Source organism: Aedes aegypti, chromosome 3 (assembly GCF_002204515.2).
Source record: "Aedes aegypti strain LVP_AGWG chromosome 3, AaegL5.0 Primary Assembly, whole genome shotgun sequence".
In the NCBI taxonomy this organism is placed as follows: domain Eukaryota; kingdom Metazoa; phylum Arthropoda; class Insecta; order Diptera; family Culicidae; genus Aedes; species Aedes aegypti.
In genome coordinates, this window is record NC_035109.1 from 149,903,693 (window position 1) to 149,918,688 (window position 14,996).

Below are 14,996 nucleotides of genomic sequence, written 5' to 3' on the forward strand. Positions count from 1 at the left end.
TATCAAGTACACCCCCCCTCCAAATCCACAAATTTAAAACAAAGTTTGATATTAATTACTGACTGAAACCAAGGAAGTACTCGCAGCTCTATCTTGCTAGCCCATTGCGTCAAAATCATACAAAATAGTGATCAAATAATGGTGAAGGCGTAATCAATTTTCTCGAAAACATTTATTTTATGAATTTAGCATAATGTGCTGATTAAATTGTCAACTGCGCACTGCAGTAGTTCGTGGTATTTAACTGCTTGCAAACAATATGTTTCAAGTACATCGTTAAACTGAAATTTTGCGAATTATGGTTAAACTGGTTATAAACTTAGGTGGTCGGCTTTTCAATTTTACTCTTATTTGACAGCCGACTGAAATGACAGGATTATCTGACAAATTATAGTTTGATATATTTGCGCTCAAAAATCATTCGGAAACAGGTTAAACAAGCTTTTTTCCAAAATTATGTAACTTGAATTTTGGTTCCCAGTTTATACAGGTTGAATATATTTTTTAGTACTTTTGCTGGTGTTAAAACCTAAAACAAGTTTAAAATCAAAATGTAGAAAAATGTTATGTAAATGTAGTAAAATCTGTTTGGATTGATAAAGCTAACAGCAATGAGTAAGAGTTCAAAATATTTTATAATTTATTAAACAGAAATTTTGTTATATTAGAGGATTTTATCTTTCAATTTGAGAATGTTATTTTAAATTCGAATTCATTACCGAGTGATTTAGAAACCTGAATGATGGAACAATTTGGAAAACACACAAATTTGATGTCCTCACTATTATCCAGGCTGTGACTGAATGAAATTATAGAATGAAAATAAAACGGTTGATTCAATGTCTTGTTAACAAATGGGAAACCAATATTTTTCAATTCGATAAAGCATTGATTTTTACTTAATTTGCTGAACTTTTTTTTTGTTTATATATAAACAACATAGTTTGGACCAGTGCTGGGAATGGTAATAGTAGTAGGCTTGAATTTTCGCGAAAATCACGTGGCTCTCCAGTACAGTAGTTCAAAAACGTGAATCTCATCAAGTAGCCTTTGTTGGGTGCACGAATTTTCTAAATCATGAGTGTCATTGAAGGCTCTAAATGCGGGAAATGCAGCGGGAAATAGAACATTTTTCTACAGTAATTCTGGGTTGCCCTTAGCAACGGGTGTTTTGCTATTTTCAAGGCTTTTTGCCTACAGCAGCGATGGGCGTGAGTTTCACTGGCTTCGCTGACTGTGATTGGCTTTGCTTGGCTACTGTAGAGTGAATTTGAAGATTTTTCCCAACCCTGGTTTGGACACGAATTCAATATAATATCCACATATCTATTTAAAGCTTTATAAAATCTGTTCCATTGTATTTATCATATTAATGTTTTGAAACTGAATCATCAGTTTATAACCCAAGTTTAATAAGTCAGATAAAGAAGTTTGATTAAAAAAGCTACTAAGCTATTTTTTACTGATGTTATATAAAATGCTACGTCCACTAGTTGGAACCCCTCCCTCCCCCTGGTCACACATCGTCACAAATTCGTGAAGACCTCCCTCCCCTCTAAAATGATTAGATTCAGTTTAATAAAATTTATGTTATTTCTGAGCTGAGGTGAAAAATTCAGAACAATCGGATCACTGGAAGCCGAAATCCAGCACGATTAATGTTTACTTTATTCTGTCCATTACTGTATTTTCAAACTACACTCAGGCAAATGGACTATCGATAAACATAGGATCCCCTTATGAAAATTCGCCACAAGGAATCGGGTTGAAATTCATAAACTTGCCTTATGAAATCGAAATTTGAAAACAAAAATAGTTGTCGTGGCAACCTGGAATCGAACCAAGGACCTTGCGATCCATAGACTTGTGCGTACACCCCGCGCCTATCAACGCCTTGATGTGGAGTAATGCTAAAACGATACATAAAGCGTTCGTATTGCGATAATCGTTCAATCTTTCATAAGGCAAAATGTATGAATTTCGATAGTCCAGTTCGCTGCGTGTACTTTTGAACTATTATTTATTTATTTGTTTACTTGGTGTTACATCAATTAGTTTTATCAAACTTCGTTAACGATGTTAAGCCAATTTACTTGGTCCATGGCTGTGTCACTCTAACCTCGATTTTGGCTATTTGACGCGAACACCATCTTTGCAGGTTTGTTGTCCGGTAGTTTTGTAACATGCCTTGGCCAACGCACCCTTCTGGCTTTCACCACCTTCGGGATAGTGGGTTCGCCGCAGAGCCTAGCGAGCTCGTGGTTCATTCTCTGCCGCCACATGCCGTTCTCCTGCACACTGCCAAAGATGATCCTAAGGACCCGTCGTTCGAACACTTCAAGTGCTTACAAGCATTTGACCTACAAGTAGGTCCTCTTCCAGCACCGGTCTCATTAGCGTTTTGTACATGGTACATTTGGTGCGGGGGTAAATCTTTCTCGATCGCAGCTTCTTCTGGAGCCCATAGCCCATAGATGATGCGCCTCCGTATTTCTCGACTAACGTTGTTATCTTAACGGCTGATAGCAAGGATCCGAGGTAGACGAATTCATCAAACACCTCAAAAGTATTTCCGTCTATCGTATAATATCACTATAGAGCATCGTATAATATCACTATAGAGCATAGTTATAACATTGAAATATTTTTCAAGGGACCGAAAAATGTCGCCATAGAGAGCTTTTGTCGCTATAAAAGTTGTCGTTTTAACGAGCTTCGACTGTATGTATGATTTAACTTTCAAAGAACAAAATCTTCTAATATCAAAGGATTATCAATGGAACAGTTTTTGAACAGCACTTTTGTTGGCTAACCAAATAATTGAATAGAGAATTTAACTATTATGCCAATTACCTGTTGAAATTTTCTAGAGGGTGTCAACACCAGGCTTGAGGGTCTTCTGCTCTTCCTTCTTATTACGCCAATGAAGATCAACTATTTTTCTGCGAGGTGCTGCATGGCTCATCACCAACTACAGCTTCCGAACTTTCACATTCACGCGCACTCTTCTCACTCTCTCTCGTGCGCGCAAAAAACTCCCGTTCTGGGACCGTATTCTCACGGAGGACGACCGCGATTTTCTATCCGGTCAGCTTGTCGTCGTTAGTCAGTCGTCGTCCACCCGCAAGGCAACATTTAATTTTAATTTTAAGTCACATTTCTCGCACTCACTTAGAATTATTATACGGCCGATACGGTTATTCGAACAGTTGTCGAAGTTAAGTCATACTTATTTTTAATTGAACCTAATTTATCGCGAACGCAGTGTGTCGTAATCGAACCCAAACTTGAATTACCCATTTTGAAAGCATTGCGAGGCTTGAAACGCGTGTGATCCGCCGAATCGAAAGGATTAGTGCAAAGAAGTAGAATAGGTGAAAATCACTTGGAACCGAATCATCACGAAAAGAAAAATCGCACAAAATTAGTGTTTTTTAAGTTCATTTCACGAAAAATATCGAACCCCTCCAGTTTGGATACGCCTTTAGTTTCCTAAGTTATTTCGAAATTCAACGATTAAGTTCAAAACGAGCTCCGATTATTCAATATTATTTCTTATCAAAGAAACCAAGTGCTCGAAACCAATCGAAAATCAGCATACTATAAGAGTGCGAGTGAAAAACTAAGGGAGTGGAAAATTTGATTTTCCCCCAAGAATAACGAAGTCACGGTGAAGTGTGACGATAAAACATCGCCCGTTTATCGAGTTAATCACAATCACAACAGTGCGAGAAAAGCTGAAAAAGGCGACAAAAATAGAGCGGCGGCTGCGAAAGTGTTGAAGTGTGTATTCTAACGTGCGATCGCCGCTAATTCGTAACGCAGAGTCAACTAGGTAGTAGTCATATCATTGTCTCTACTTAGCTCGGTACATAGCCATAACATAATCTGTGGCTGTTGGTTGGTGCAGAAACGTGACGTTCAATTTGCGAACTGATAGCGAATTGTATGCATTTCACCCCCATCGCGTCGTTTATCCGCCAGAAAAGAGCAACGAGCACTACCAATCGGCTTGGATGATCAGAGCTAGATAAGAAGGTACTTGAAAATTGGATATTTAAGCTATAACTGTAGTAATCTTTGCTGTTAAAATTTTGGGCACAAAATTATTTGGATAATTAGAGATTATTTGTTTTATATATTTTTTTGAATCAAATGAGGCAAAGTTATCATAGCGCCGCTATGATGGCGGTAAACGCGCAGCTATCTAGCAAGATCATAGTCGCGGGTTCCAATCTCTCGATCGAGGATTTTTTCGAGTTGTAAAGTTATTCAACTTTCTATGGCATAGAATATCTTCGTGCTTGCCGTATGACATACACATGTAACAATTGTCAACGGGTTAAGCAAGCTCTCTATTAGTAACTGGGAAAGTGTTGATAAAGACAATTATCTCAGAAGCATGCACCGTCATGTTTGGGTTACAACGCAAGTAATAAGACGAAAAATCGAAGAAGTAATAAAAATACGATTATTTTTGAGTGCTACTGGAATGAGTTAATTCCATAACCTTAGTATGTGTCCTTTCTAATTGATCGATTTTGAAAAAAAAAAGTGGATTCGGTCCGTGGATGTGCCTTTCCAACCTCGATTCGTGTACCAACTGGATTCGTCTCGAACACTAATTTTCAGGGTTGTTGCCCGGTAGTCTTACAACATGCCCTGCCCAGCGCAACCCTTCCTGCATTCGCCACCCTATACAAACTGGGGTCACGGTATTTGGTGAGCTCGTAGTTCTCATGTTTACCCCCAAAAAATCATCATAAGCACCCGTTGTTCGAATACTCGTAGTGCTCCCAGATTTGGACCATACTTCTACTTCATGTACATAGAGGGCCAATGGTTTTATGACCGTTTTGTATATGGTACATTTGGTGCAGGGGTGTATTCCATTGTAGGCACTAGGACTTCTACTGATGATATGCCCCTCTATTCCACAACAAACGTCTTTTTCAGCCATTAACAAGAATCCGAAGTAGACAAACTCATCAACCACCTAGAACGTATCTTCGTCTAATGGTACACGGACTTTTTCTGAGTTCGTCTAGTCCTATCGCTCTCAGTTCTGCCTGTCAACATGTACTTAGTAGTCGACATTTCAGAACAGAGCTACCAACGTTCCAAATATTCTCCCGACAATATCCTTATCCATACATTCGTACCTCGGTTATTAAACCCGGTTCTCCGCATGGCATCTTCTAGAACGATGTTGAACAATAGGCACGAAAAGTTTATGGTCCGTAGTCTGCGGGGTGATTCAAGTTTGCCTGAAATCTTCACGTAAATCTGTAAACTGTCCATTGAGCTTCTTCTCCTTCTTCTCTCTGGCGTTACGTCCCAACTGGGACAAAGCCTGCTTCTCAGATTAGTAATCTTATGAGCACTTCCACAGTTATTAACTGAGAGCTTTCTTTGCCGATTGACCATTTTTGCACTGTATATCGTGTGGCAGGTACGAAGATACTCTTTGCCCTGGGAATCGAGAAAATTTCCTTCACGAAAAGATCCTCGACCAGCGGGATTCGAACCCACGACCCTCAGCATGGTCATGCTGAATAGCTGCGCGTTTACCGCTACGGCTATCTGGGCCCCCTTTGAGCTCTTATTCCCGGAAAAGCTGTTCTTTCGCAATAAGGAAATCTGCAATCAGACCCCTGAGAAGGTATCTCAAGGAGCCACATCAGTGACGACCCACTAAAACCAGCCCTAGTAGTAAGCCCATGTAGGTGAGCAATTTTGCTGAATTGCTCAAGTGGTCTATAGAATGCACCGACATTACCCTTGGCCTGAGATCCTTTTCTCCCAGGAACCACCTTACGGTATTTCTTCGGGGAGGGGCCAGTGCGTATAGCGCTTAACACATGTAGCAGAAGAAAGAAGCTCCACCGTCGGGGACTAAGCCGAGTAGCATCGATCGTCACAAACCAGTTTTGGGTCGTCTGGGCGCCAGTGAACCGGAAGTCATCCTCCAACCGGAATCGCTGGACCGACCTCGGCATCCAACTGGTGAACAAGGAGAGCTCGAACAGCAGCAGCGGAGAACAAGTCGTCGTAGAGCAACGAAGTGCACATGAGCGTCCAGTAGAAGATGAACAGAGCTCTGATGCGAGGCCAGCCCAAGGGAAGTATGCGTCGTCGCACAGAAAGCTGTCCAAAGTCCCGGCGAGATGTTCAATCGCCAATTGGGCAAAACGCTCCAACAGCGAACTAGCAGAACAGTTAGAGGCTGAGATTGAAGAAGTGCATGAGCACAGAAGTGCATGAGCACAGCCCTCCCCCGATGAAGTTGCCTGATGTAGTTCCGGGGGAGATCGAGGCACAGGAGCAGTAGGGAAAGTTTTTTAGTGGTTAAGCACGCCTAACGTGAGTCCCACACCGTGCCAACACACAACAGGCCAGGCTTTTGAAGCTTTTTTGAACCCTACTATAAAAAAAAAAAAAAAAAAAACATGTAGCAGAAGTAGCCTAGGAAGACTGCTTCTCCTAGCTGACTTAAATGATGTTGGGGGACCAGCATCGGCAAAGTTAATCCTCTGCAGCCGACTTTTCGTCGATGCACCATAGGCGCTACAATTCTTGCATAATATGAGTGACAGCCGTAGCTACTGCAGTCCAGCACTCGATATCCGCAGCAAGCGCGATCTCTCACAACAATGAAACGCGGGCAATCGAACACGACATGCTCTGCTGTTTCCTCTATACCAGCACGATTGGGGCACGCAGACGATTCTGAGTGCCCGAACCGATGCAGGTACTGCCTATAGCAACCATGTCCTGACAGAAACTGCGACAGGTGGAAGTTGTCTTCCACATTGTTTTTTTATACCAATTTGACACATTTGGTACTAGCCGATGGGTCCATCATTCCTGCCGTCAACATCTAAGCGATGCTTCTCTACACGCGTTGCGGACTCCTCTGATGACTCTTTAGTTGAAGCCTTGAGCATTTTCTTTGATGATGCGCCCGATGGGCTTCATCCCGGCTTGCTACTCTTAAGCACATGATTCTATACGTGCTTTCCAACCACTCAAGGCTTCTTCTCTTTCCGAGCGTTTTTGGCCAGATTGTTCCTCCTTCATCAGTATGGATAGCGCCACGTTTGCCAGGAGCGTACGTTTGCTGGCAATTACAGCAAAGCTGTTAAACATCATCCTCGAAAGCGCCGGCAATAGGTAGATGCCCTTTTACAGGCGCCTGTTGCACGGATTTGCGGCTGTTACTCATCACCACCTCAATCTTGTGATGTGCCAGTCCCAATTTCCTAGACTTTATGCATTCCTCAACCATGGAGATAGAGTGCGCTGCTGTCAACTCTACTTCCACCATCGATTCGCCATAGATAACTAGGGGAATGTCAATTTAACACTCGTCGCAAGAGACAGCCTCAGTATGGCATCGTACATCGCATTCTATAACACCATTGAACCTTGAGGTACTCCCGTGGTAATTCAAACGCTTTTCTGCCCCTCCCATGTGTCAAAGTAGCTTTCTAGAAGCATACACAACTGCACCGGTAACTTGAGGCGATGAAGTGCATGGGCTATCGCATTCCAGATTGCGGTTGTTGAACAGGCCGTCAGCACCTTCCATATACGGTACTAGCCTGTTGATGATCAACCTCTCCAACATCCATCCTCCCATCGTATCTAGTAGACAGATCGGTCGCCGACGGGGCTGGGCTGTTTCTTCGCCTTCGGTAGTAGTACCAATTTCTGTCGCTTCCATACATCCGGGAAGATTCCTTCATCTTCGTTGCATCATGGTTCGGAACATTTCCGGATCCGTATTCACTGCCGCCAACACTCGGGATACCATCGGATCCCGGTGTCTTATTTGACGCGAATGTTTTCACGACTTCTGCCTTCGTTCGTCACTCTCGCCACTTTTTTTTCTCTAATCTGCCATATACGGTGCTGGGCATGGTCTGGGCTTGTGGGGTGATGAGGAAAGAGTACATCACTCGTCGATCGCAGCATCTCGGCCGACATCTCTTGGGGCGCCATTGCACCTCTGATAGCCATTACCACTCAGTAGGCGTCACCTCACGGGTTTTCTTAATCATCACACACTCGTGATATCGCAGCAACTAGCTCTTCACCGTTTATGTCCAGAGTGCTCCGTTCGCACCCTAGGGCTTCAGTAAGTACTTCGCCGTCAAAGCGCGCTGTTTTTCAACCTCGAACTTGGATGCTCTGCGGGTTCTTTTAAAGTTGGTTGGCCTTACCGGATACGTCATTGTCACACTGCTCTTTGAAGGCAGCCGAACTCTCTGCTGCATCGGTGATTTCATCCTGATTTTTACAACGGAGAGTCACTTCTCCTGTTAGGCATCTCACATAAAACTCGTCGCCAAGTACTTCTTGTTCTAGTTGCTTATAGGCTGCAACCTTTCGCTTAGCATATTTCTTTAAGACTAGGACCCTTGCACCAATGCTAGTCCACTTTGGGCTCCGCACATATACGCCCAACGATGATAACTTTTCCGTGCATCGCATCGCCTTCAGAATCTCGGCGTTGGCGTATTTCGCCTCCTCCGTTTTGACAACGAGGGCCTCGCCTAAGTTCCTACCTTTCCCTGTCTTCGGTTTAAGATTCTTCTTGGTCGCCGTTTCTATTTTTTCTTTTCTCTCTTCTTTCCAACCCCTATCCAAGGGTTGCTATTGCTTTGCGTCCGTGGTTCCCATGGAAGCACTGTCTGGTTCACCATAGGCACCCATGGCTCCTTTTTTTGGCTTTCTTTGCCTCAAACGTGGTATGGACCTCTACACTGTTGTCATGTCCTCTTGATCGCGGAGCCAGGCTCGTACCAGCTTTTCCGCTCAGGAGTACGGCCGCGTAGGTCACTTTTTCTTTTGGAACCATCGTCTTTTCGCCACGTATTCATCTTCGGAAGATCTCTTTTTTTCGCAGTGCGTATTGAATATGTAATCGAAAGAGTAATCCAAATGTTGTGCCATTCCGGATCTTCTGTAGTTCTTTGGGGTCGATGCTATGGTACGCTACTTCAAAATTGATGAACAGGTGATGCGTTAGGACCCGGTATGCATGCCTTTTTTGGAGGGTTTGGAGATTTTGGTTCCTCGTCGAGCGACTGTTGATGAATTCAGCTTTGTGGGCTTGTGGGCTTCGTGGCCGTGCGGTTAGTGTCATCAGGCAGTGATCGCACCGTGTCATGGGGTCTGGGTTCAATTCCCGCGTCAGACATAGAAACTTTTCATAAGGAATGTTTCTCGGCCGTGCCACTGGAGCATGCTTGTCCGTTGTCTAGTGTTAAGTTACAGTCTGTGCAGCTAAATGGCTGAAGACGGTGTCCGTGTCTTTTTTATAACTTCGCACAAACTCATTTGCTATTGGTGAAAGTAAACTGGATATCCTGGTGTTACGTAGGATATTGATCACACGATGAGTTTTCATATTCTAGTTTGTCGCCCTTTTCTTAAACTCACTTCTTCGGCAGCTGTTCCGTCTCTCAGATTTAGATTATCAACCGGTGCAGACAAACGGCCAACTTCTCTAGGTTCAGCCCTAATACCATTCATACTAGTCGCCTCACTGTCCTTAAGTCACAGTTCTGCTTCCATGATTCTATCATCGCACGTTCGTTATTCAGGGTGTTTCTATTCATATCCCCACAAATTTCGGGAAGCCTTTTGTTGAGCTTCATGATGAAGAAGACTGCAGTGCGCATCGTACCTTCGTGCTGTGCGTACACGAATTCTCTCTGCTCTTGGAAGTTTTCTTAAAAACTACCTAAAGCAATAAAACAGTACTTTTCAGTGCTACAAAAACAGTACTTTTCAGTGCTAAAATTAAAAACGGTACTTTTCAGTGCTACTAAAACAGTACTTTTCAGTACTATTTTTTCTACTATTGATCCCTTTACGATCCTTGTTTGGACCCGTGCCTTCGATTTTTCGTTGGACCCGTTGGCGAAAGCTAGCGGTGGTAATCCTTCTTGGACACCGTCTTGGGAAAAAAACCTTTCGAAGGTCACGTCTTCTTTCGTTTATTAATTAAACATGGTATCAACAACTAACAAAAGGAAGGGTGAATCTCTGAATTCACTACTTCCTTCCAAAAAAGTGGGTTTTAAAACTGTCACTACACGTGGCAAGAATGGAAGAAAGGACGTTTCCCCGGAATGCGAACTTTCTTCCAAGGGTGAAATGAATAATTGTATCGAAATGAGCAATCAGTTCGATGCTCTAGACAAATTTTCCGAACACCAAATCGAAGCAGCCTCTAGCCCAGGCTCTTTGATTCAAGTGAGGAAGCAAAGAGTGCCGCCTATCGTGGTCAGTTGTTCCGAATTTGCGGGATTTAGGCAGGAGATCTTGAACTCCATTAGGGGAATCAAGGATTCCTTCCAAATCGCAAAGAAAGGAGACTGTCGCGTTTTGCCGGAAACTCTTAAAGATCGTGAGCTTCTTCTCAAACATCTTGAAGAGAAGAAGCACAAATTTTTTACTTATGACGACAAAACTGAACGTTTGTTCAAAGTTGTCTTGAAAGGTCTCTCAAGTGACTATAAATCACCTGAAGAGATCAAAAATGGAATAAATGATTTACTTGGATTTTCCCCAGTCCAAGTAATCATTATGAAAAAGAGAACCCAATCTGGCATTGTTCGGAAAGGGCTTTCTCGAGAATTTTATTTAGTTCACTTTAACAAAAAAGAACTAAATAATATTAAAGCTTTAGAAAAAGCGAAACTTTTGTTTGATGTCCGTGTGACATGGGAACATTTCCAGAAACCTGGAGGAAATTACCAGAACCCCACTCAGTGCCGTCGGTGCCAAAAGTGGGGTCATGGTACAAAAAATTGTCGCATGGATGCTAAATGCATGATTTGCGGAGGTTCTTCTCACGCCAAAGACGTCTGTCCAGTGAAGGAAGATACCACCAAATTCATATGTTGTAATTGCGGGGCTAACCATAAGTCCAATTTTTGGAATTGTCCTTCACGCAAAAAGGTCATTGAGGCTCGTGCCAGGCAGATGAAAGATAATATCCGTTACGATAACGGTCGTTTCCGGAATTTGCCTGGTAGAGTATCGAACAATGCTCATTTTTCAGTTAACGATCGCTTGATCATGAATCATACCCATCAGGAAGATCATAATCATACTCATTCACAAACTAATTTTATTCCGTCGGGTAGCCGTTCGAATCTTTCTATTTCGAATGTATCTACCCAAGGTAAATCCTTTGCCGATATCGTAGCAGGAAATTCGAACTCCTCCCCTGTTCGATCCATGGGTACCCATTCTACTTGTTTCAAATCAAATGGAAAAAAACCCTACCGCCACAGGTAACTCCGCTTCTTCGTCTACCGGAAATTCCAATGGGAAATCACATGACATGTCCGCCTCTGATTTTAATTTTCTAACTGAACAATTGAATCTAATGATTGATGGAATGTTCAAAGCCACCACTATGACTGAAGCAGTCCAAGTAGGTGTAAAATTTACAAATCAAATTGTTATTGGATTACGTTTTTCTAATGGATCCAAATAATAATTTAAATATTTTAAATTGGAATGCTCGTTCTCTGAATGGTAAAGAGGACGAGTTGTTTAATTTTCTTACGGTTAATAACGTGCATATAGCAGTAATTACCGAAACGTATTTAAAACCTGGATCTAAACTCAAAAGAGATCCTAACTTTTTTGTTTATCGTAATGATCGACTTGATGGGGCATGTGGGGGAGTTGCAATCATCATTCATAGGCGTATAAAACATCAACTGTTTTCATCATTTGAAACTAAAGTTTTTGAAACTTTAGGTGTTTCTGTTGAAACACAGTTTGGTAAATATACTTTCATAGCTGCCTATTTGCCTTTTCAATGCTCTGGGCAGCAAGTTAATTTGCTCCAAACTGACTTGCGTAAATTGACTCGCAATAAGTCAAATTTTTTTGTCATTGGTGACTTTAATGCCAAACATCGGTCATGGAATAATTCTCAAAGTAATTCCAACGGCAGAATTTTATTTGATGAGTGCTCTTCAGGATATTTCTCAATTCAATACCCTGATAGCCCCACATGTTTTTCCTCTTCTAGAAATCCATCTACGATTGATTTGGTCTTAACCGACTCTAGTCATCTTTGTAGCCAACTGATTACTCATGCTGATTTTGATTCTGATCATGTCCCTGTTACATTTCAAATATCCCAAGAAGCGATTCTCAATCCTATCAGCTCCACTTTCAATTATTTACGAGCCGACTGGAATATATATAAAACGTATGTTGACTCCAATCTTGATGTTAACATTTCTTTAGAAACTAAACTTGATATTGACAATGCTCTTGAAACTTTAACAAATTCCATTGTTGAAGCCCGGAGCATTGCAATTCCAAAATGTGAAGTAAAATTTGAATCCGTGATTATAGACGATGATCTTAAACTCTTGATCCGTCTTAAAAACGTGAGGAGAAGGCAATTTCAACGCACTCGCGATCCTGTTATGAAAATTATATGGCAGGATTTGCAGAAAGAAATCAAGAAACGTTTTGCTCAATTAAGAAACAAAAATTTTGAAAATAAAATTTCTCAATTGGACCCTGGCTCTAAGCCCTTTTGGAAATTATCGAAAATCTTGAAAAAACCTCAGAAGCCAATACCGGCATTGAAAGAGGAAAACAAATTATTACTAACTAATTGCGAAAAAGCTCAAAAACTTGCTATGCAGTTTGAAAGTGCGCACAATTTTAATTTAGGACTTACTAGTCCAATTGAAAATGAAGTTACTCAGGAGTTCGAAAATATTCTCAATCAAGAGAACGTTTTCGAAAATGCCTGGGAGACTGATTTGGAAGAAGTGAGAACTATTATTAAAAAATTCAAAAACATGAAAGCTCCTGGCGATGATGGAATTTTCTACATCCTCATCAAGAAACTTCCAGAAAGTAGCTTATCATTTTTAGTTGATATATTTAACAAATGTTTTCAATTAGCATATTTTCCTGACAAATGGAAAAATGCTAAGGTTGTTCCAATTTTAAAAGCAGACAAAAATCCTGCAGAAGCTTCTAGCTATCGTCCAATCAGTTTGCTTTCCTCCATCAGTAAACTTTTTGAAAAGATTATTTTGAACAGAATGATGGCCCACATCAACGAAAATTCAATTTTTGCCAATGAACAGTTCGGATTCCGCCATGGACATTCGACCACTCATCAACTTTTACGTGTAACAAATTTGATCCGTTCCAACAAATCTGAAGGCTATTCTACTGGTCTTGCTCTTCTAGACATAGAAAAAGCATTCGACAGTGTTTGGCATGAAGGTTTGATTGTAAAATTAAAAAACTTTAATTTTCCAACATACATTGTTCGAATAATTCAAAGTTATCTGTCAAATCGTACACTTCAGGTTAATTATCAAAACTCCAGATCTGAAAGACTTCCTGTAAGAGCTGGTGTTCCTCAAGGCAGCATTTTGGGACCAATATTATACAATATTTTCACATCTGACTTACCTGAGTTACCTCAGGGATGTCAAAAATCTTTATTTGCGGATGACACAGGCCTCTCCGCCAAAGGACGAAGCCTGCGTGTCATCTGTAGTCGATTGCAAAAAAGTTTGGATATTTTTTCTTCATACTTACAAAAATGGAAGATTTCTCCTAATGCTTCCAAAACTCAACTAATAATATTCCCACATAAACCAAAAGCTCTTTATTTGAAACCTTCAAGTAGACATGTTGTCACGATGAGAGGGGTTCCAATAAATTGGTCAGATGAAGTTAAGTATCTAGGGCTCATGCTAGATAAGAATTTAACTTTCAAAAATCACATTGAGGGCATTCAAGCCAAATGTAATAAATATGTAAAATGTCTCTATCCCCTTATTAATAGAAAATCAAAACTTTGTCTTAAGAACAAGCTGTTGATATTCAAACAAATTTTCAGGCCAGCCATGTTGTATGCTGTACCAATATGGACTAGCTGTTGTAATACCAGGAAGAAAGCTCTGCAGAGAATTCAAAATAAAATTTTGAAAATGATTCTGAGGCTTCCTCCCTGGTATAGTACCAATGAGTTACATAGAATATCCAATGTTGAAACATTGGAACAAATGTCAAATACAATCATTAATAATTTCAGGCAAAAATCGTTACAATCTTCTATTGCCACGATTAATGCGTTATATGTTTAGGTTAAGTTAGGTTAAGTATATTAAAAACGTTTTTTTTCTCTTATAAACAGGTGAAATCAACTCACCTGTAAAAAAACTGAACTGCTACGGCCAATGAAATGTAATATGTTGTTGACAAAATGTTAATTAAATTTTAAATTTGTTTTACCAAATTAGGATGATAGTGTTGTCAAATAACACAGAACACCTAGATATAAGAAATGAATGTAATGTTTGGAAAGATACTAATAAAGAAAAAAAAAAAAAAAAAAAAAAAAAAAAAAAAATGAAGAAGACTGCAAGTGGTAGTCGAAATACGCGTATCTGTCAAAGATAATTATTTAGGAGCGGAATTAAAAGGTACACGGTACTCCATCTACTTTTAAGTTTCTCTATTTTAGATTCTGCTCAAAGGATTCGAACATTCATTAAAGAGTACTATTTTTACTTGAAATTTACTTATGGAATCCTTCCACGGCAGATTAGCTTTATAAATTCATCCAACGACTACTTTAAAAAAATCGAATGCAAACAGTATTTTAATAATAAATTTCCCTGGGAAATCTTCCTCAGATTACATCAATATTATCATAGATTCTTACAGGCACTTATCCAAGGACTTCACAAAAATATAATCAAATGTTCCTCATTAACTGAAGTAATTACTCCAGAAAGACTCAAATGTACTGGAGAGATCCTATCAAGAACATCATTGTGTGAGGCACGAGCAATGCTGTATCATACAAAGCGCTGTTTGGCTGGGTTTCAAAACGATCTCTCCCAAAGGAATTCTTTGCGATTCCCAAAGGAATAACGCTCACCATTCCATATATATGTGTTTGTAGTATTTTACCC

At 40.6% G+C, this 14,996-nt stretch overlaps 1 protein-coding gene across 4 annotated transcripts in view; it reads left to right on the forward strand.

Moving 5' to 3' along the window:
* The first annotated feature begins 3,086 nt into the window (after positions 1–3,086).
* Positions 3,087–14,996, forward strand: part of LOC5579248 (putative leucine-rich repeat-containing protein DDB_G0290503) — a 526,898-nt gene continuing 514,988 nt past the window's right edge. For 2 of the 4 annotated variants that reach the window (XR_002501244.1, XM_021849556.1), the window contains exon 1: positions 3,087–4,038. The gene's annotated coding sequence lies outside the window, so the exon portion shown is untranslated. The remainder of the gene's footprint in view (positions 4,039–14,996) is intronic. The other 2 variants (XR_002501243.1, XR_002501242.1) reach the window with 1 other exon arrangement.